The sequence below is a fragment of the Caretta caretta genome, chromosome 1 (assembly GCF_965140235.1).
Source record: "Caretta caretta isolate rCarCar2 chromosome 1, rCarCar1.hap1, whole genome shotgun sequence".
NCBI lineage: Eukaryota > Metazoa > Chordata > Testudines > Cheloniidae > Caretta > Caretta caretta.
This window is the reverse complement of record NC_134206.1, coordinates 308,768,979-308,789,714: the sequence shown is the minus strand read 5'-3', so window position 1 is coordinate 308,789,714 and position 20,736 is coordinate 308,768,979.

Below are 20,736 nucleotides of genomic sequence, written 5' to 3'. Positions count from 1 at the left end.
CTTTCAATGCCCTTACAAACTTAGATGCGTCTCACCACAGGCTGGCTGGTTGCCCTTCAGCCAGGCTCCCCACTTTGATCAGCCTTCAGTCACTTGGTGGTGGTGTCTGTAGATGGAGGTAGAAGAGAGAGAGAACATGGCGAACGTCTCTCCCTTTTATCATGTTCTTTCTTCCCTCTTGACTTTGCCCTCCCCGTCCCGCACCTTCAGGTCAGGTGAGCATTACCTCATCATAGTCGCAAACTGACCAAGGGAAGGCAGGTGACTCACTCGAGAGTCCAACAGATCCTTTGTTGCTGCCTAGCCAGTGTCCTTTGTTCCTGTGAGGCTGGGTTGGGTTTGTCCCATACACACCCTGATGAGGTGTGAACTGCCTCTCTGTTCCTGGAGAGTGCCTGGGCTTGTTTTAACCCAGGAGGACACATTTTCAGCCTCATAACTATATACATGAAATTATAACCTATAACATTACTATAACATTACTATAACAACAATGCTCAGTGAATCTTGAGCCCACCCGACATGACAAACTTTGCATTGGATATCACACAATCATATTATAAGGATGAACAGGGGGTGCAGGGTATCCCCCCGAGATACAAAGTGTCACACCGTGAAATTAAAATAGTAACTGACAACAGTAGGCCAGGGTTTGCTGTATAAGATAACCTATATCCTATTAGGAAAAGGTGCTCAGAGTGTTGGATAACCTGTGCACCTGAGTTTGAATTACATTATTTTAGAAATGCTGCCTTCCCCTCACCACCTATCTGAGGCAGGTTTCTTGAATTCATCAGGGGCAACCCAAATAAGACCCACCAGGTGGTAAAGTCTTGCTGATAATTTATGGGAGTGAACTTCTCAACTTGTTTTACAGCTTACTTTGGAATCAAGACACTCAAGTACAAACAGTGCCTCTGGCAATCATTGATACAGAAGGACAGGCTGGTTGTGTCTAACAAAACACTTGGCAGTGTGAGCTGGAATAAGACCTCTGAGCACTGAATGGGTCCCCGGACAGTTTTCCTTTTTATAAAAATCAGTTATTTCTAGTACACTGATTCATTGTAAGTATAATTTGTGACTGCAAAATGTAGTTTGCTTGTTATAGAATGTCAGCATAACAAAAAAATTAAACCTTTTAAAATAGGCTTCCTTTTAAATAAGTAAATTCCCAGCTTTAAAAAAAAATCAAGATTCCAGATTTATACATATATCTCACAAACAATAGCACAGTTTGCTGTACTATACACATCACATTTAAAAGAATCCCCTGGATTAAAATTGTGTGAATCATACTGTGATGGGCCCTAGTGAAGCTATCCTACTGAAATGGAATAGCTGATTTTTGTTATTATTCACCTTATTTATCTAATACTTCATAAAAATAAAATAAAAAGAAACCACTAGGAGTATTGCGTCAGACTGAACTTGAATATTCAGTGTTTTAATTTTTACAGCAGCAGAAGCAATAGTACATATGACACCTATCTTTGTCATTGCATGTTCATGAATTCAAATAAGGGCATGTCTACATGTACACTTGCTGCATGGCAAAATCTACAGTGCTGATGTACTGCTGATTCAAACTGCTGTATGTCAAAGTGAACTAGGAACCTCTAGTGTGCATCAGCAGGGTCCTCACAGACACTTAGTGCGCAGCACAGTGGAGCACAGCGGATTTACACTGTAACTTGCCATGAAGTATGAGTACACGTAGACATGTCCTACGTGTGTTGGAGCCATAGGAGCCAACTTTTCCCAGGGCCGGTGGGTGCTTAACCCCCCTGGCCCCACCCCGACTCCACCCTTGCCCCGCCCCCTCCTGCCCCAACTCCGCCCCCTCCCTGCCCTTATTGGACTTCTTCCCCAAATCCCCACCCCAACCCCGCCTCTTCCCCAAGTGTGCCACGTTCCCCCTCTTCCCCCCTCCCTCCCAGCACTTGCCGTCACAAAACAGCTGTTTCGCAGTGGGAAGCACTGGGAGCTAGGGGGAGAAGCGGGGACGCAGCACGCTCAGGGGAGGAGGTGGAGGTGAGCTGGGGAGAGGGGTGAGGCAGAGAGCTGCCGGTGGGTGCAGAGCATCCGCCAATTTTTCCCCATGGGCGCTCCAGCCCCGGAGCACCCATAGAGTCAGCACCTATGGTTGGAGCAGCATTTATCCTGGGAGTCACTCTTTTCTAAGACATTCCTTTCCAATCTTAATTACTACAATTTGTATTGCTGCAACATGGTGATACTTCGTAAGACTATAAGGACCTCTCGGATGATAACATTTCAGGTCTCTAGTGAAGAGATTTAGGTCTCAGAAACCAGAATAAACAAAACCAAAATGAAAAAAAAGTTAATTTGATCTCAGAAATTAAAACTAAATGACCTTTAACATTCTGAATGAATGTTAATTTCTTCAATTTGTGGTATTTAAATTGTTCTTGTCTGGCTTTGGACAATTGGAATAAGGGCCCATTCTGTGCCACTGTGGTCAATAGGAGTTTTCAACTTGACTACAATGGGAGCAGGATTTAGTTCTAAATTTTAAACATTTCTCATACCCACATATCCAGTAAGCATGGGCCAAATCTTAGAGTCACACATCAGCCTTCAATCAGTCCTTATGCAGTCAGAAGTCCACTTTATTTCAACATGAGTTTTTCTGAGTAAGGACCTCAGGATTAAGTCTCATAGGTGTAATCCTCACCCCACTGAAGTCAAATAGGAGTTTATTCATGTTACTTAGCAAACGCAACTCCTGCAAGAGAACAGAAGATTTCCTATTAAATTGAATATTATGCCTTCACTACAAAACTACATTGCATAAGTATTTAACACTGGTTCATGTGTCAGTCAAACTGAAAGTAAATAGGTCAGATGCTGAATGATGTTCTTTAATGACCTGAAAATCAAAAGGGAATCGTACAAAAAGTGGAAACCATGGATGAATTGCTAAAGAGGAGTACAAGAGAATAGCACCAGCATATAGGGTCAAAATGAGTTACCTAGAAAGCGATATAGAGGCAATAAAAAAAGGTTCTTTAAATACATTAGGAGTATGAGAAAGACAAAGGAAAGTGTTGATTCTCTACTTAGCAGAGAAGGAGAACTAATAATTGATATCAAGAAAGCTGAGGTATTTAATGCCTATTTTGCTTCAGTCTTCAATAAAAAGGTAAATAGTTACCAGATACTCAATACAATTAATGACAGGTTTCAGAGTAACAGCCACGTTAGTCTGTATTCGCAAAAAGAAAAGGAGTACTTGTGGCACCTTAGAGACTAACCAATTTATCCGATGAAGTGAGCTGTAGCTCACGAAAGCTTATGCTCAAATAAATTGGTTAGTCTCTAAAATGCAATTAATATTAACAAGGGGAAGGAATGCAAAGCCAAAGAACAAGTTAAAGATATTAGATACATTCAGGTCAGCAGAGACTCATGAAATTCATCCTACGGTATGTTGAAACTATTAGCAATTATCATTGAGAATTCATGAATGGGTGAGGTACCAGAAGGACTGGAAAAAGGCAAACATAGTACTTATCTTTACAAAGGAGAACAAAGGACTCAGGGATTTAGACCAGTCAGCCTAACTTTGATACCTGGAAAGATATTGAGTAGAACAAATTATCAATCAGTATGTAAGCACCCAGAAGATAATTTGTTAAAGGAATAGCCAGCAAGGATTTGTCAAGAATAAATCATGCCAGCCCACCATAATTTCTTTCTTTGACAGGTTTACTGGCCTAGTGGATGGAGGTGGGGAGGGAGCTGTAGATGTGACAACTTGATATTTAGTAAGGAATTTGACAGTCCCACATGAAATTCTCATAAGCAAACTAGGAAAATGTGGCCTAGATGAAATTACAGTAAAATGGGTGGGTGAATAACTGATTGAAAGATCCTACTCGAAGTGTAGTTATCAATTGTTCACTGGGGAATGTATCTGCAGGTCAGTCCTGGGTTTGGTACTATTCAATAGTTTTGTTTATGACTTGGTTAATGACGTGGAAAATATGTTTATAAAATTTGCAAGTGACACCAAACTGGGAGGGGTTAGAAGCATTTTGGAGGACAGGATTAGAATACAAAACCACCTTGACAAGTTACAGCATTGTTCTGAAATCAACAAAAGGAAAGTCAATAAAGACTACACTTAGGAAGGAAACATCAAAGGCACCACTACCAAATGGTGACTAATTGGCTACATGGTAATACAGCTAAAGAGAATCTGGTGGTTATAGTGGATCACAAATTGAATGAGTCAGTGTGATGCAGCTCTGAAAAAGGCTAAGAGCATTCTGGGGTATAGTAACTGTCCCACTATTGAGCACTGGCGAGGCCTCAGCAGGACTACTGTGCCAATTCTGAGTGTGGCACTTGAGGAAAAATGTGGATAAATTGGTGAGAGTCCAGAAGACACTTGTTCTCTATGGTCCACTGAAGGCAGGACTAGTAATTGGCTTAATCTACAGCTAGGGAGAATTTGGTTATATATTAGGAAAAAAACTCTCATTGTAAGGATAGTTAAACACTAGAACTGGCTTCCAAGAGAGGTTGTGGAATCCCCATCATTGAAGGTTTTTTTAAGAACAGGTTGGACAAACACCTGTCAGGGATAGCCTAGGTTACTTGGTCCTGCCTCAGTGCCCTCCTGAGGTCCCTGCCAGCCCTACATTTCTATGATTCTATTATTTTCAGTTATGAGGCCTTACTTTTGGCACTCAAACACAAGCTGTCTGTTAAAAGATGTACATCCCCATCTTTAACATTCATTTAAATGGGGGGGGGGTGATGTGTGTAGAAGAATAGTACATGACCTTTCATAGTATGTGACCTTGCTAAAGCTACCATTGGCTGGAAACTATACATTCCAGCATATTTAGGACCTGGGAGGACTCAGACAAATCCACCTATTGAGCAAACTTGCCATTTAAAAAGAAGAAATAAGCTTTAAATTCTCCAAAATCTCCAGGCTAGCCAAACCAAGTTCAAAACAGTGATGAATTTAAAGTGAGGGGAAATGAGGGCAACTGAATAAATAATGAAGATGCTAATTGTCTTAAGTAATCAAGAAGAAAGAGGGTTGATGAGAGTTGACATTTACAGATGAAATATGTCCAGGAGAGGAGTGTCATGTTGAGACAATAATGAGACAATGCAGAGGGGGAAACAACTGTGTCCACCCTTTTAATCATATTACATTAGCATTTTGCACATATGGAAGTGCTTCAAAAGGGTAAGAGATAGCTGAGCCCCTACTGAATCAATGTATTAGTGTTCAAGAAGTGCACCAGGACAGAGAAATGAAAGGAGATGGTTTATTTAAAGACAGGATCTGTAGCATCTAATGCTAAAAAGAATGAGCCATGTAACATCAAGTGAAACACCAAGCCAGGCATCCAACTTGTTGATGTTACCATTTTACACAAAAGGAAATGAAGACATAACATAAAAAAAAAAGAGAGTCCTCGTGCAGGTGCAGTGGTGGGGATGGACAGCTAATGAGGAGCGTCACTGACACAATAGATGGCCCTTTCTCACAGCAAAGATTACAGGAGAGAGTACTCTATAATCAGTATAATCCAGCTATGTAGAAAATGTTACTGCAATCAATACAAAGCTAATTGCTGGTAAGTATTCAGTGTGTTCTGAAGGGCAGCTCTAGAAATGCTACAAAAACTACACTGCTTGTTTTCATAAGAGTTTTACTTTCTTAGCCCTGGTCTACACTAATGGGTTAGATCGAATTTAGCCACATTAGGTTGATTTTAAAATGAATGCGTCTACACAACCAATCCCATTCCATCGACCTAAAGGGCTCTTAAAATTGACTTTTGTACTCCCCAGCGACGGGAGTAGCGCTAAAATCGACCTTGCTGGGTCGAATTTGGGGTAGTGCAGACGCAATTCGATGGTATTGGCTTCTGGGAGCTATCCCAGAGTGCTCCAATGTGACTGCTCTGGACAGCACTTTGAACTCCGATGCACTAGCCAGGTACACAGGAAAAGGCCCAGAAAATTTTGACTTTCATTCCCTGTTTGGTCAGCGTGGCACACTCAGCAACACAGGTGACCATGCAGTCCCCCCAGAATTGCAAACGAGCTCCAGCATGGAGCTAACGGGAGTCACTGGATCTGATTGCTGTATGGGGAGAAGAATCTGTGCAGGCCGAACTCTGATCAAAAAGAAGAAATGCTAACACATATGCTAAAATCTCACAGGGCATGGTGGAGAGAGGCTACAACAGGGACACACAGCAGCGCCGTGTGAAAGTTAAGGAGCTCAGGCAAGCCTACCAAAAGACAAAGGAGGCAAATGGTCTCTCTGGGTCAGAGCCCCATACATGCCGCTTCTATGATCAGCTGCATGGCATTCTAGGGGAGAGTGGACCCTACCACTACCCCACCACTGTCCGTGGACACCTGCAAGGGGGGAGTCTCATGCAACAGGGAGGAGGATTTTGCGGATGAGGAAGAGGAGGAGGCGGAGGAGAATGCACAGCAGTCAAGCAGTGAATCCATTCTCCCCGGCAGCCAGGACCTTTTCATTACCCTGGAGCCAATACCCTCCCAAGGTGGGATCCCTGACCCTGAAGACGGAGAAGGCAGCTCTGGTGAGTGCACATTTGTAACTACAGCACAGGGTTTAAAAGCAATAGTGTTTAATGTTTGATTTGCCCTGAAGACTTGGGATGCATTCGCGGCCAGTACAGCTACTGGAAAAGTCTGTTAATGTGTCTGGGGATGGACTATTTTCTCTAATGCAGGTTTCCCAACAGTTATCCATTTCTTTTATTACTCCCAGAATACACTACTGTAGTATGTTCTACTTGAGGCTACAGTTGAAGCCCATCTGGAAGCTCCAACTAGCGCAGGATATAGCTGCCTAATTTCTAGTTCGGACAACTTACTGCAAGGACCCCATCTGCTCTGAAGTCTTTGTGCTGGCTTCTTATTCACTTCAGCATGCAACTCAATGGTTGGGGATTATATTTACAGCCCTAAATGGCCTTGAGTCCTTCAAGCTGAGAGACTACTTCTCACCTTATTATCCAGAAGATCGGAGGAGACACGCTCCCCCGTTGTACGAGCGAATGGTCCTGCCCTTTTCTGTCCATGTCAAATCCCATAGAAGCCATGTTGTCATTATACTTGTATTCATTTGCAGTGAGTATCCTTTTTGCTGTCCATTTGCTCCCTGTGAGCCCTTTTGTCGCCTTTCTCTGCACCCTTTTTTGCTTAGCTTCCCCTCTCCCCCCTCCCACACACACACACTTTACTGAGTATTGTCGTCTCTTCACCACCACCGCTCTCATCTCCCCCACTCTGTGTTCTTTCTCGAGTTGGAGGAGGGCCTGCTGGTTAGTGGCCACAGGAAACTAGTGCTGCCTGTGTTGTCAAGACCAAGATGAACAATAAGTGAAAGTGAGTTTGAGACAGTTCTTCTGCTTGACCCTGAAGGCACGTACACAGTAGCTGCTCCTCCAGTGGGTTGCACTAGGGCCTGCCAGTACCCTGGGAGCATAAAATCTACAGAATGGTCGTTAGCTGTGTAGAAGGCTGAGGAGGATGGGGTGGGGGGTGTTCAGGCTTATTTCCATGTAGATGAGAAACAAAGAAGATTAGCGGCACAAATAAATGATTGAAGAGAAACTAGTCGTTTTCTTGTCTTGCTTCCTTTTTGCAGAGATTCAGGCCTTACCAGATGGTTAACATTGACCATGGTAGCTGGCCATTTGTTTATTTATTTATTTATTAGAAATACAAAGAGCACCATGCAATAGGTTTTCAAGTATCTAATTTTCTCTATAGATCAGTTAAGCAAAGGGCCATTAAAGAATCATCTGTGTACAGTGGAGTGTGCATTTATCTTCAGTAAATACTTAACTGAAGCAAATGGGTGTTTCCCCACAAGAACTCTTTTTTAAGAGGAGAAACAGTAGCAAAGCTTTTCATTTTAATCATTCACCTTCACACAATCTTAGTCAACAGTCAGCAGAAACAAAAGAGCATCAGGGGATACTACCAATAACTTGACCATTTATAAGAAATTGGTGTCTCAGTTAAGACTTTCCCTTTGTCTACTATTTCAGCTAAAATGCAACTCTGTGTATAAAAGTGAAAATGTTGAAAAGCAGAACCTAGTGTTTCCATCCAGTCTACCAAAGCCATCAGCTTTTGATGCTAAATTTTATTTAGAAGCTGTCCAACGTGTGTATCTAAGGTTGAAAAACTAAATCCATCTAAATAAGTGGGCTAATTCTCAGGAGATACTGAGCATGTACAGCTTCCACTGAGAGGCAACCAAGTGTGAAAACTGTGGGTATAATGTAGTTTACCTTTGACTTCAGTCTGACCAGGATTTTAGCCTGGATGTAGAGAGGAGGAACCATTTATGTTAATACAGCTGAATACACATTACATTACCTCATCACGTTCTCTAATGCAGAACTAGGGAAGGCAATGTTTTGGATGGCCCTGGCCACATTGTCTATTCTAGCTCCTTAATAATTAAGGATTAACCTATGCCCTGCTGCTATGTCCACTATCTTTTATTACAGCAAGTACTTTTGAGAGAGAAGATGGGTGAAGTGATATTTTATTGGACCAACTTCTGTTGGTGAAAATGACAAGCTTTTGAGCTTTACATAGAGCTCTTCTTCAGGTCCATATACTCTTAGTAAGGGTACCTATGCTTTTATCCCTGGGGCAAATGGCTATAATCAATCTTGTGAATAATCAACCCTTTGAATGGCAATCAAAAGGAGGTCCTGAAGAGCTCTGTGCAAACTCAAAAGCTTGTCTCTAACTAACAGAAGTTGGTCCAATAAAAGATATTACCTCACCCACTTTGTCTCTAATATCTTGGGACCAAAACGCCTACCAAAAAAAAAAAAAAAAAACCCAAAAAACAAAAAAACCTGCATACAGCAAGTACTTTCATTGGCTCCCACATATTTCCTGTGCATTTTTTAAAACTGAACCAGTGAGTGCCATAATGACTCAAGTTCAGAACACCTTCCACTGGTAAATGTTTTAAATTATACAAATTGTAATTGACTATATGAAACCCACAGTTATCTTACTCTAAGTACAAGATAGTACCCATGCATCTCTGCCTGCCACCCCCTGAGTGCTCTCATATTGAGAGTTCTCAGGGGAAGCATCATAAGGGGAACAATCCTATCACTTAGTGTTCCCTATATTGTTACACTTGCTTCCTGCATAGAACTACTTGTGAGAGATATGGCTGTTTCCTGAAATATCCTTGAAAAACCTTACTAAATTAAATTTAAGGTTCTTTGGAGTCCATTGTATTAAATGCAAAGCTTATGTATTGTGGGCTGGGATGATCAAAGGACTATATTGAAAAGTGTGACAGATAAGAATGGACTTTTTGGACAATGCATGTGAAGTGAATTTCCTGGGAAATACCTACAGAGAGATTAATGCAAATTCCCCACTTCTGGTTACGCATAAAAAATCTTGCCTTTTAACCTATGCCCTGTGAAGACCATTGTCTGCTGATTACCCATGCCTAGAGACTAGGAAAGGCCAAAGATGTACAAAAAACAGATCTGTGGGATTTGAAGGAATGAGTCCTTCCAGAGCTCTTGCTGGAGTTGGGGGTCAATGTCTGGTTACCTTATTAGCATGCATGTATGCAGGTTCATTTATGTGTTTTCTCTGTAATGCTTTCACCTTAAGAATAAATCTGCTTGCCTAGAAAGGGCTATGTGGTACTTAGCATAACTGCCAGCAGTTGAATTTATAGCCTTTGAAGAGAGAACAAAATGCAGGAGCTGGCCTATTTAGTCAGTCTGACTTGCTGGGGATATCACAGTGTAGGCAGGGAATGGTGCATCCTGGTGTTCAGGAGGGAGAGAGTGATATGCGAAAGAGAGGTGATGGCTAAGGATCCAAGAGCCTAGAGTGGGTGTCCTCAAGGGACCATGAAAGGGGAATACCAAGAGTTGCCTGAACTATGACACCGCTCCCAGGAGTTCACTTCATACTACACCTCTGTCATTTTGAGTACGATGCCTACATGAGCAGCAGTAGTGACAATTAGCTTTGACTTTAGAAGACAGAAGGAGGGAGCATGGGTCCGTTTATTATAACAGGGAGACCTAGAAGAAATACCTTCAACAAGCAATGTCTGCATCATTAGCAGGGTGCTATTAGTCCATAATATTGTCACCCTCTCCTGAGTGATAGCAGATTTTGGGGCTTTCCCCTAAAAGAGAAAACAGTGATATGGAGACTGGATATTTTCTTAACGTAAAGTATTGCCACTATATTGATCAATCTGTGACTAGAGGTCGTCAAAAACAGTGTGCACACGCACACACACAAAACCTTTCAGGAACGTCAGCCCAAATACCAATATCCATTCCCAGGAAACAACCCTGCCCCAAGAATTGACTCTTATTAGAGAGATGAAGGCACAGAGTGAACTCTCCTGCTGCTGTTTGCACCTGCTTTCCCTAAAGATTTTGCATCACAAAACTAACAAGACAGCATTCCTTCAAAGGAAGAACATGAAGAAAACAAAGAAAAGATAATATGTAAGACTGCCATCTGGTGATTCCCATCATAACTTCTATGATTTTATGTTCTCCTCCACTGCTTCAAACATTTTTCTTTCTACAGTAAACCTGCAAATGGCCAGTAAGACAACATTTTCTGGTTTTCATCTGTGATGTTAGCTTTCAGATGTTTCTCTTGCTTTTAAATATGCCCCTATTTCATTCACACATGCTGTATAACCCCAGGACTGTCTGGTGATTAACTTCCCTCTTTTTTTATTTTTTAACATAACTAAAGCAACAAGAGTACACAACAAAATGAGCTTCTCACTTGTTAAGATCTTCATGGAGATTTTACTAAATTTTCATTAGACATTAGGTTCTCTCTAGTCTGTGAAAATTCTAAAGAGGAGACAGACTGAAGTGTGCATGTGTGTGTGTGTGTGTGTGTGTGTGTGTACACATTGTAGATAGTTATTAAATATATCAGGCAATGTTAATTGAGCTATCACATTTTTGGCTTCTGCTCACCCTCATGCAGCTCCACACATTTGTATTTTCCTATTAGAGTGGAGCAAATAATTCAGTGAATAATTTACTTGATAATTTAGCCTCTTTATCTGCTGGCGAAATGCTCACTACCAGATCACAATTTGCTTGAATAATTTGTTATTCAAATTTACTTATGGAACTCTGAGACTATTTTATGGATTTCTCATGAACAGTTCATTATGATTCAGTGCTTAATATTCAAAATTAGAGGTGTGTCAGTTAGCCAGGATGGTCACTTAAGTCACATTTTTTTCTGTTCTCACATCAGATTACTAACTCCTATAATGAAGAGGAGGCTTGAAGAAAGCCCTGTAGCTTTGAGTATCTCAGGGAGAGCATGGCAGAAGTAAGAGGCAGCTTGTCATTAGGAAGTTGATCCTATCCCAAAAAAGTAAATGGGGAGTCTGACTTTGAATTCACTGAGAGCAGAATGTGATTCCAAAAGAGAAAACAGCAATGAACACCAAGTGCAAAAATATACATAAGCCATTGATCATAGGAATGTAACAGTGAAAACTTTCTCTCATCCTCTAGAGAATAGATCATATTGTGCTTTTCCCTATTCTTATAACTGTTTCCATGAAAATGAGGAGTCATAGTTCTGATGTCATGTTTTTTGTCAGACAAAAGGGTGATATATAATCAAAATGCTCTACCGTGGGATTAAACTAAAGAGTTAGGTTCCATTCTTCCCCGATGCACATTGATATATCACATAACCTAAAAACCATCACTGCCTACAAATCATGTGCAAAGCTCGTCTATGTTAAATCTTTGTATTACTGTCACCTCATCCTCCCTCCCTTACCCATCTCCATTTCTTTGTTAAACCCATTTGCTGTGTCTGCTCTTAATTTTATATTGTAAACTCATTGGGGCAGGGATAGATCTATTTGTAACTATTAGTTGCTGCTGTAATATAAATAGAAATAAAATTATAATGAATAAACAGGAGCTTCACCCATGCAAAGGAGGGCAAAACTGGACCCTTGGCATTCATCTTATTGCAGTAAGTACTTTATTGATGTTTGATGCTCCTGCAGTATGGTTTCATGATGCAAATGCCTTGCAATAGGATAAATGCTAATTTTTAAGTTATACTGCTATATGTTACTGGAATGACTACTAGCCATTCACATTTTACCCTATAAGTAATAAGAATCTGAATGGTAGGCTAGACAAAGAATTTCTATAAGTCAAAGTGAATCAAATTTGTATATAAAATCAGATATCTGACTTTGTGCATATATTGTGAGGAAAGATATTTTCCCTGGCTCACATGTCCACATACAGAAATATTGGCATACATCTATGCAAACTACAGTATATTTCTTTATTTAAACTTAGAGCATCCTGATTAGTACATTAAAAATCCACAAGAGATTGATGTGGTGCCCCTCTTTCTGTAATTTGTAATTTTCAGTGTGGTATAATGGTATGTTAAATATGTAGTGCTCCCATTTTACAAAGCCTGTTTGCAGACCCCATCTAGAATACTGATTAGATATACAGTACATTGCATAGAACAGTACTGTAGACTTCCCTGCTTTGTCTAACTTCCTTAGAGATGGCCACTGTTTTGGATTTTTGATTGTTTGATTATTGATTATTGATTATTGATTGCAGCCTCTCCAAGGGTATTGATTATTGATTGCAGCCTCTCCAAGGGTATTCAATGCAGTAATTGTCCCTTAACAGGTATCTCATTAAGGATCTCATAATTACGATGTTTTGCAATAATCTCTACCCATCTATTGACAGTTATAATTTTAGCAAAATATATGATTGTTCGGAGATTATGTTTCCCTTCAGTGTTTGTTCCTCCCTTTCTAATCAGCATTGACCTCAGCAAAAAGATACATTTGGCAAAATATAAAGTTGTCACTCCTGTTGATGTCAATTTGAGTTCACAAAATGGGAGGAAGAATGTGCTTGATCCAAAGTCCATTGAAGTCAATAGGAGATTTCCCATTGTGCATAGGATGTCCAATGTCATAATTATTTCCACAGATTTTTCATTAAAACCACATGAATGAACAAACATTGTGCCTATTTGGGTCCTCCAATGCAATCAGGTCTGTATATGACATGTGTCAGGTGGAAGCTAAAGACACCAAGGAAACCCCAAAACTCCCATATGTTGAAGGAATAGTGTCCTCCACTCCCACAATGAATTTGTTTTCAAGTGTCAATTTCCCAAACAAACATTAACAAGGTTGCATGACCCCATTAGAAGCAACTGGCCTCCTCTTGTCTTGCAGAAGAAAGCTGGGGAGGCCATTAAGATCCCTCACTTCCTCTTCCCTGTCCCTTTAAATGACATATATTCCATTAGGGGTGCCCGAGATCATTATCTCTCTATCGCTTATCAAAATCTTCACATTGATTCCATTCATAGTGGTACAATGATGGAAAGTAACTTGCATTAGGGGATGAAGAGGGCAATATCTGTTTTGCAGAACCTTCCCTCCAAATGCTAATGCTCACTCTCCTGTTTAATTTTAGCAATATTGACTAACACCCTTAGTGGCAATGCCAAGTGTTATGGTGGGTGTAAAATATGGATAACTGAATTTATTCAACCTATGCTATGAAATATAACTGTCTGAGAACTATATTCTGCAGATATTTTCTATTAGGGGTTCTCCTTATCTGATGTTCCTATTTCCCATTTACTAGCAATCTAATGTCACATACAGAACACTGTCACTCAACAGATCTCAACACTCAACTGTAAGCCTCACAGTCTCTATTATATTGTCTTCTTCTCCAATTATATTTGTATTGGTGGATGATTTTATTGAACTATACTTCATCCCATGAGAGGGCAAAGAGACAACTGTACAAAGATAAGTCTACACACTGAGTTTTGACACACACACACACACACACCCTCACTTGCCATAAACATAAAAGGGAATGACAGGTTTCAGAGTAGCAGCCGTGTTAGTCTGTATTTGCAAAAAGAAAAGGAGTACTTGTAGCACCTTAGAGACTAAACAAATTTATTATCTTCAACTGTTAAGTACTTCATTCTGCCCTGGGCTTCCTTTTTCTTCCTTGTTCTTTGCCAACATTAACTTTTGCAGTGGTTGAATTTTACTAGTTCTGGAATACAAGTGTCTTTTCATTCCATTTATACACCTGGAATATTTGCAATTGCTTCCTCAGAGATCGACAGGCATTTGTCCCTTGGCTAGTTGTTAAGGGTATCTGGAATGCAGCATGTTCTAATTTTAGCTCTCTGGCTAAGGCTATGTCCAAAGGTTATAAAGTATCAGTGACTGAACTAAAATTCAATGTTCCAGTTCTGCAACATAGAGTAGTTACATTTAATTAAAGTTTCCAAGAATTGTTTCATTGTGTTCCCTATTTAAAAAAGGGCATTTCAATTCTGTAAGGAGACTGGCAAATTCTTTGTGAAGACAAGAGGCCTATTAGTTCTTTCCCCTACATTTTTATGAGGGTTAAGGTCAAAACACATCACTTGCAGCAAAGATCGATGTCTCCCTTTCCCCTTCTTTTCAAGCAACAGTCTCAGTTTAAGGCAGTTCTTAGTAACCTTTTCACAGCCTAAAGGCATGCATGTGAAATATTCAGAAAGAGAAAGCTGTGTGTAATGAATGATAGATTTCTCCCCTCCAAACTGGATTGGCCACCAGGTTCTTATGCTTTTCCACTTTATGCCAGGACATTAAAAGTTTGAAAGATCAGTCCCTGAAAGACCATTACTCATGCAAGTGACTTCGGTGGAACTACTCATATGCTTAGTCATGTGCTTATGTATCTTGCTGAATCAGGACCTCAATATTAATAGTTACTGAACCCTTAGATTCCTTGCCTTCTACTTTATTTTATAAATGATCTGGTTATTCTAGTTTTTTCTCTAAGTCCTTCGGATAACTATTTTTTTTCCATATGTACAATGATCCTCAATCTATATAGCCTGGGCCTGTAGTAGATAGTATAAGCATATAACTTGTGTTATATGTGAAACAAGCAATTAAACCAATTAAGTTATGTTACTTAAAGTTGCTACCATCCTAAGCCCTGATAAAACAAAAGGAGGAGATGGAGAGTAAGAAAAGGAAGAATGAATGGACAAGAGTAAAATGAAAGGACTGGACAGAAAAACAGAAGAGAATTAACCATGGATATCTTCTAGGAATGAACCCTTGATGCTCACACCAGGCACTCAGATACGAGGGTAATAGTGCAGTATAAATACCTAGGTAGAATAAAGTTAGGGTGACCAGATGTCCCAATTTTATAGGGACAGTCCCGATTTGTGGATCTTTTTCTTAGGGTATGTCTACACTACGGAATAAGGTCAAATTTATAGAAGTTGGTTTTTTAGAAATCGGTTTTATATATTTGAGTGTGTGTGTCCCCACAGAAAATGCTCTAAGTGCATTAAGTGCATTAACTCGGCGGAGTGCTTCCACAGTATCGAGTCGACTTCCGGAGAGCTGCACTGTGGGTAGCTATCCCACAGTTCCCGCAGTCTCCGCTGCCCATTGGAATTCTGGGTTGAGATCCCAATGCCTGATGGGGCTAAAACATTGTCACGCGTGGTTCTGGGTACATATCGTCAGGCCCCCGTTCCCTCCCTCCCTCCGTGAAAGCAAGGGCAGACAATCGTTTCGCGCCTTTTTTCCTGAGTTACCTGTGCAGACGCCATACCACGGCAAGCATGGAGCCCGCTCAGGTAACCGTCACCGTATGTCTCCTGGGTGCTGGCAGATGTGGTACGGCATTGCTACACAGTAGCAGCAACCCATTGCCTTCTGGCAGCAGACGGTGCAATACGACTGGTAGCCATCATCGTCATGTCCGAGGTGCTCCTGGCCACGTCGGCCGGGAGCGCCTGGGCAGACATGGGCGCAGGGACTAAATTTGGAGTGACTTGACCAGGTCATTCTCTTTAGTCCTGCAGTCAGTCCTATTGAACCGTCTTATGGTGAGCGGGCAGGCGATACGGACTGCTAGCAGTCGTACTGTACCATCTTCTGCCGAGCAGCCATGAGATGTGGATGGCATGCAGTCCTTCTGCACCATCTGCTGCCAGCCAAAGATGTAAAAGATAGATGGAGTGGATCAAAACAAGAAATAGACCAGATTTGTTTTGTACTCATTTGCCTTCTCCCCCGTCTAGGGGACTCATTCCTCTAGGTCACACTGCAGTCACTCATAGGGAAGGTGCAGTGAGGTAAATCTAGCCATGTATCAATCAGAGGCCAGACTAACCTCCTTGTTCCAATAAGAACAATAACTTAGGTGCACCATTTCTTATTGGAACCCTCCGTGAAGTCCTGCCTGAAATACTTCTTGATGTAAAGCCACCCCCTTTGTTGATTTTAGCTCCCTGAAGCCAACCCTGTAAGCCGTGTCCTCAGTCGCCCCTCCCGGCGTCAGAGCAACGGCAGACAATCGTTCCGTGCCTTTTTTCTGTGCGGACGCCATACCAAGGCAAGCATGGAGGCCGCTCAGCTCACTTTGGCAATTAGGAGCACATTAAACACCACACGCATTATCCTGCAGTATATGCAGCACCAGAACCTGGCAAAGCAATACCGGGCGAGGAGGCGACGTCAGCACGGTCACGTGAGTGATCAGGACATGGACACAGATTTCTCTGAAAGCATGGGTCTTGCCAATGCATGCATCATGGTGCTAATGGGGCAGGTTCATGCTGTGGAACGCCGATTCTGGGCTCGGGAAACAAGCACAGACTGGTGGGACCCATAGTGTTGCAGGTCTGGGACGATTCCCAGTGGCTGCGAAACTTTCGCATGCGTAAGGGCACTTTCATGGAACTTTGTGACTTGCTTTCCCCTGCCCTGAAGCGCATGAGTACCAAGATGAGAGCAGCCCTCACAATTGAGAAGCGAGTGGCGATAGCCCTGTGGAAGCTTGCAATGCCAGACAGCTACCGGTCAGTTGGGAATCAATTTGGAGTGGGCAAATCTACTGTTGGGGCTGCTGTGATGCAAGTAGCCAACGCAATCAAAGATCTGCTGATATCAAGGGTAGTGACCCTGGGAAATGTGCAGGTCATAGTGGATGGCTTTGCTGCAATGGGATTCCCTAACTGTGGTGGGGCCATAGAAGGAACCCATATCCCTATCTTGGCACTGGAGCACCAAGCCGCCGAGTATATAAACCGCAAGGGGTACTTTTCAATAGTGCTGCAAGCTCTGGTGGATCACAAGGGACGTTTCACCAACATCAACGTGGGATGGCCGGGAAAGGTACATGACGCTCGCATCTTCAGGAACTCTGGTCTGTTTCAAAAGCTGCAGGAAGGTACTTTATTCCCAGACCAGAAAATAACTGTTGGGGATGTTGAAATGCCTATATGTATCCTTGGGGACCCAGCCTACCCCTTAATGCCATGGCTCATGAAGCCGTACACAGGCAGCCTGGACAGTAGTCAGGAGCTGTTCAACTACAGGCTGAGCAAGTGCAGAATGGTGGTAGAATGTGCATTTGGACATTTAAAGGCGCGCTGGTGCAGTTTACTGACTCGCTTAGACCTCAGCGAAACCAATATTCCCACTGTTATTACTGCTTGCTGTGTGCTCCACAATATCTGTGAGAGTAAGGGGGAGACGTTTATGGCGGGGTGGGAGGTTGAGGGAAATCGCCTGGCTGCTGGTTACGCGCAGCCAGACACCAGGGCAGTTAGAAGAGCACAGGAGGGCGCGGTACGCATCAGAGAAGCTTTGAAAACCAGTTTCATGACTGGCCAGGCTACAGTGTAAAAGTTCTGTTTGTTTCTCCTTGATGAAACCCCCCACCCCTTGGTTCACTCTACTTCCCTGTAAGCTAACCACCCTTCCCTCCTCCCTTCGATCACCGCTTGCAGAGGCAATAAAGTCATTGTTGCTTCACATTCATGCATTCTTTATTCATTCATCAGACAAATAGGGGGATGACTACCAAGGTAGCCCAGGAGGGGTGGTGGAGGAGGGCAGGAAAATGCCACACAGCACTTTAAAAGTTTACAACTTTAAAATTTATTGAATGCCAGCCTTCTTTTTTTTGGGCAATCCTCTGTGGTGCAGTGGCTGGTTGGCCGGAGGCCCCCACACCGCGTTCTTCGGCGTCTGGGTGTGGAGGCTATGGAACTTGGGGAGGAGGGCGGTTGGTTACACAGGGGCTGTAGTGGCAGTCTGTGCTCCAGCTGCCTTTGCTGCAGCTCAACCATACACTGGAGCATACTGGTTTGGTCTTCCAGCAGCCTCAGCATTGAATCCTGCCTCCTCTCATCACGCTGCCGCCACATTTGAGCTTCAGCCCTGTCTTCAGCCCGCCACTTACTCTCTTCAGCCTACCACTTACTCTCTTCAGCCCGCCACCTCTCCTCCCGGTCATTTTGTGCTTTCCTGCACTCTGACATTATTTGCCTCCACGCATTCGTCTGTGCTCTGTCAGTGCGGGAGGACAGCATGAGCTTGGAGAACATTTCATCTCGAGTACGTTTTTTTTTTTCTTTCTAATCTTCACTAGCCTCTGGGAAGGAGAAGATCCTGTGATCATTGAAACACATGCAGCTGGTGGAGAAAAAAAAAGGGACAGCGGTATTTAAAAAGACACATTTTATAAAACAGTGGCTACACTCTTTTAGGATAAACCTTGCTGTTAACATTACATACATAGCACATGTGCTTTCGTTACAAGGTCGCATTTTGCCTCCCCCCACCGCGTGGCTACCCCCTCAACCCTCCCCCCTCCCCGTGGCTAACAGCGGGGAACATTTCTGTTTAGCCACAGGCAAACAGCCTAGCAGGAACGGGCTCCTCTGAGTGTCCCCTGAAGAAAAGCACTCTATTTCAACCAGGTGACCATGAATTATATCTCACTCTCCTGAGGATAACACAGAGAGATAAAGAACGGATGTTGTTTGAATGCCAGCAAACATACACTGCAATGCTTTGTTGTACAATGATTCCCGAGTACATGTTACTGGCCTGGAGTGGTAAAGTGTCCTACCATGAAGGACGCAATAAGGCTGCCCTCCCCAGAAACCTTTTGCAAAGGCTTTGGGAGTACATCCAGGAGAGCCACGAATGCCAGGGCAAAGTAATCCTTTCACGTGCTTGCTTTTAAACCATGTATATTATTTTAAAAGGTACACTCACTGGAGGTCCCTTCTCCGCCTGCCGGGTCCAGGAAGCAGCCTTGGGTGGGTTCAGGGGGTACTGGCTCCAGGTCCAGGGTGAGAAACAGTTCCTGGCTGTCGGGAAAACCGGTTTCTCCGCTTCCTTGCTGTGAGCTATCTACAACCTCATCATCATCATCTTCTTCGTCCCCAAAACCTGCTTCCGTGTTGCCTCCATCTCCATTGAAGGAGTCAAACAACATGGCTGGGGTAGTGGTGGCTGAACCCCCTAAAATGGCATGCAGCTCATCATAGAAGCGGCATGTTTGGGGCTCTGACCTGGAGCGGCCGTTCACCTCTCTGGTTTTCTGATAGGCTTGCCTCAGCTCATTAAGTTTCACACGGCACTGCTTCGGGTCCCTGTTATGGCCTCTGTCCTTCATGCCCTGGGAGATTTTGACAAAGGTTTTGGCATTTTGAAAACTGGAACGGAGTTCTGATAGCACGGATTCCTCTCCCCAAACAGTGATCAGATCCCGTACCTCCCGTTCGGTCCATGCTGGAGCTCTTTTGCGATTCTGGGACTCCATCATGGTCACCTCTGCTGATGAGCTCTGCATGGTCATCTGCAGTTTGCCACGCTGGCCGAACAGGAAATGAGATTCAAAAGTTCGTGGTTCTTTTCCTGTCTACCTGGCCAGTGCAGCTGAGTTGAGAGTGCTGTCTAGCGCGGTCACAATGGAGCACTCTGGGATAGCTCCCGGAGGCCAATACCGTCGAATTGTGTCCACAGTACCCCAACTTCGAGCCGGCAAGGCCGTTTTAAGCGCTAATCCACTTGTCAGGGGTGGAGTAAGGAAATCGATTTTAAGAGCCCTTTAAGTCGAAATAAAGGGCTTCATCATGTGGATGGGTGCAGGTTTAAATCGATTTAACGCTGCTAAATTCGACCTAAAGTCCTAGTGTAGACCAGGGCTTATATAGGCTCCTATTACCCCCCACCCTCTGTCCTGATTTTTCACATTTGCTGTCTGGTCACCCTAAATAAAGTAGAACACAAACTCACCTTCATTATTTTGCAGAATGTATGTGAACTTTTCCATGGGCTGCCTCTTTGTCCATTGGCAGTGTCTTAATATCACTACTTTAGCTATCAGAGCAATCTAGGACATCACATATAAGACAACGTTTCTGCAAAAGTGTTTTAGGACGTGTTTAAGAATCTTCCCCAAATCTGAGCAACTCATTTCTATATTTATGGGACATGATCCTGAAAGGTGCTGAGCAAGTCCAGGAGGCACTGAGTGCCCTCAACTCCAGCTGAACTCCTGGGAATCCATGGGAGATGAGGGCACTCAGCAGTACCTTGAAGGAGGCACTCAGTACTTTGCAGGATCTAGCTCATAATCACCACTTGTTAGAAACGCTTTTGTACAAGCTATGGGGTTTTGAGTATATCTTTGCATTTTGCAGAGAGTCAGGAAATAAGTTTAAAGAACATAACACATATGGTTCAAGCCTATCAGCATTGCACCAACTCTATTTTATTTCTCT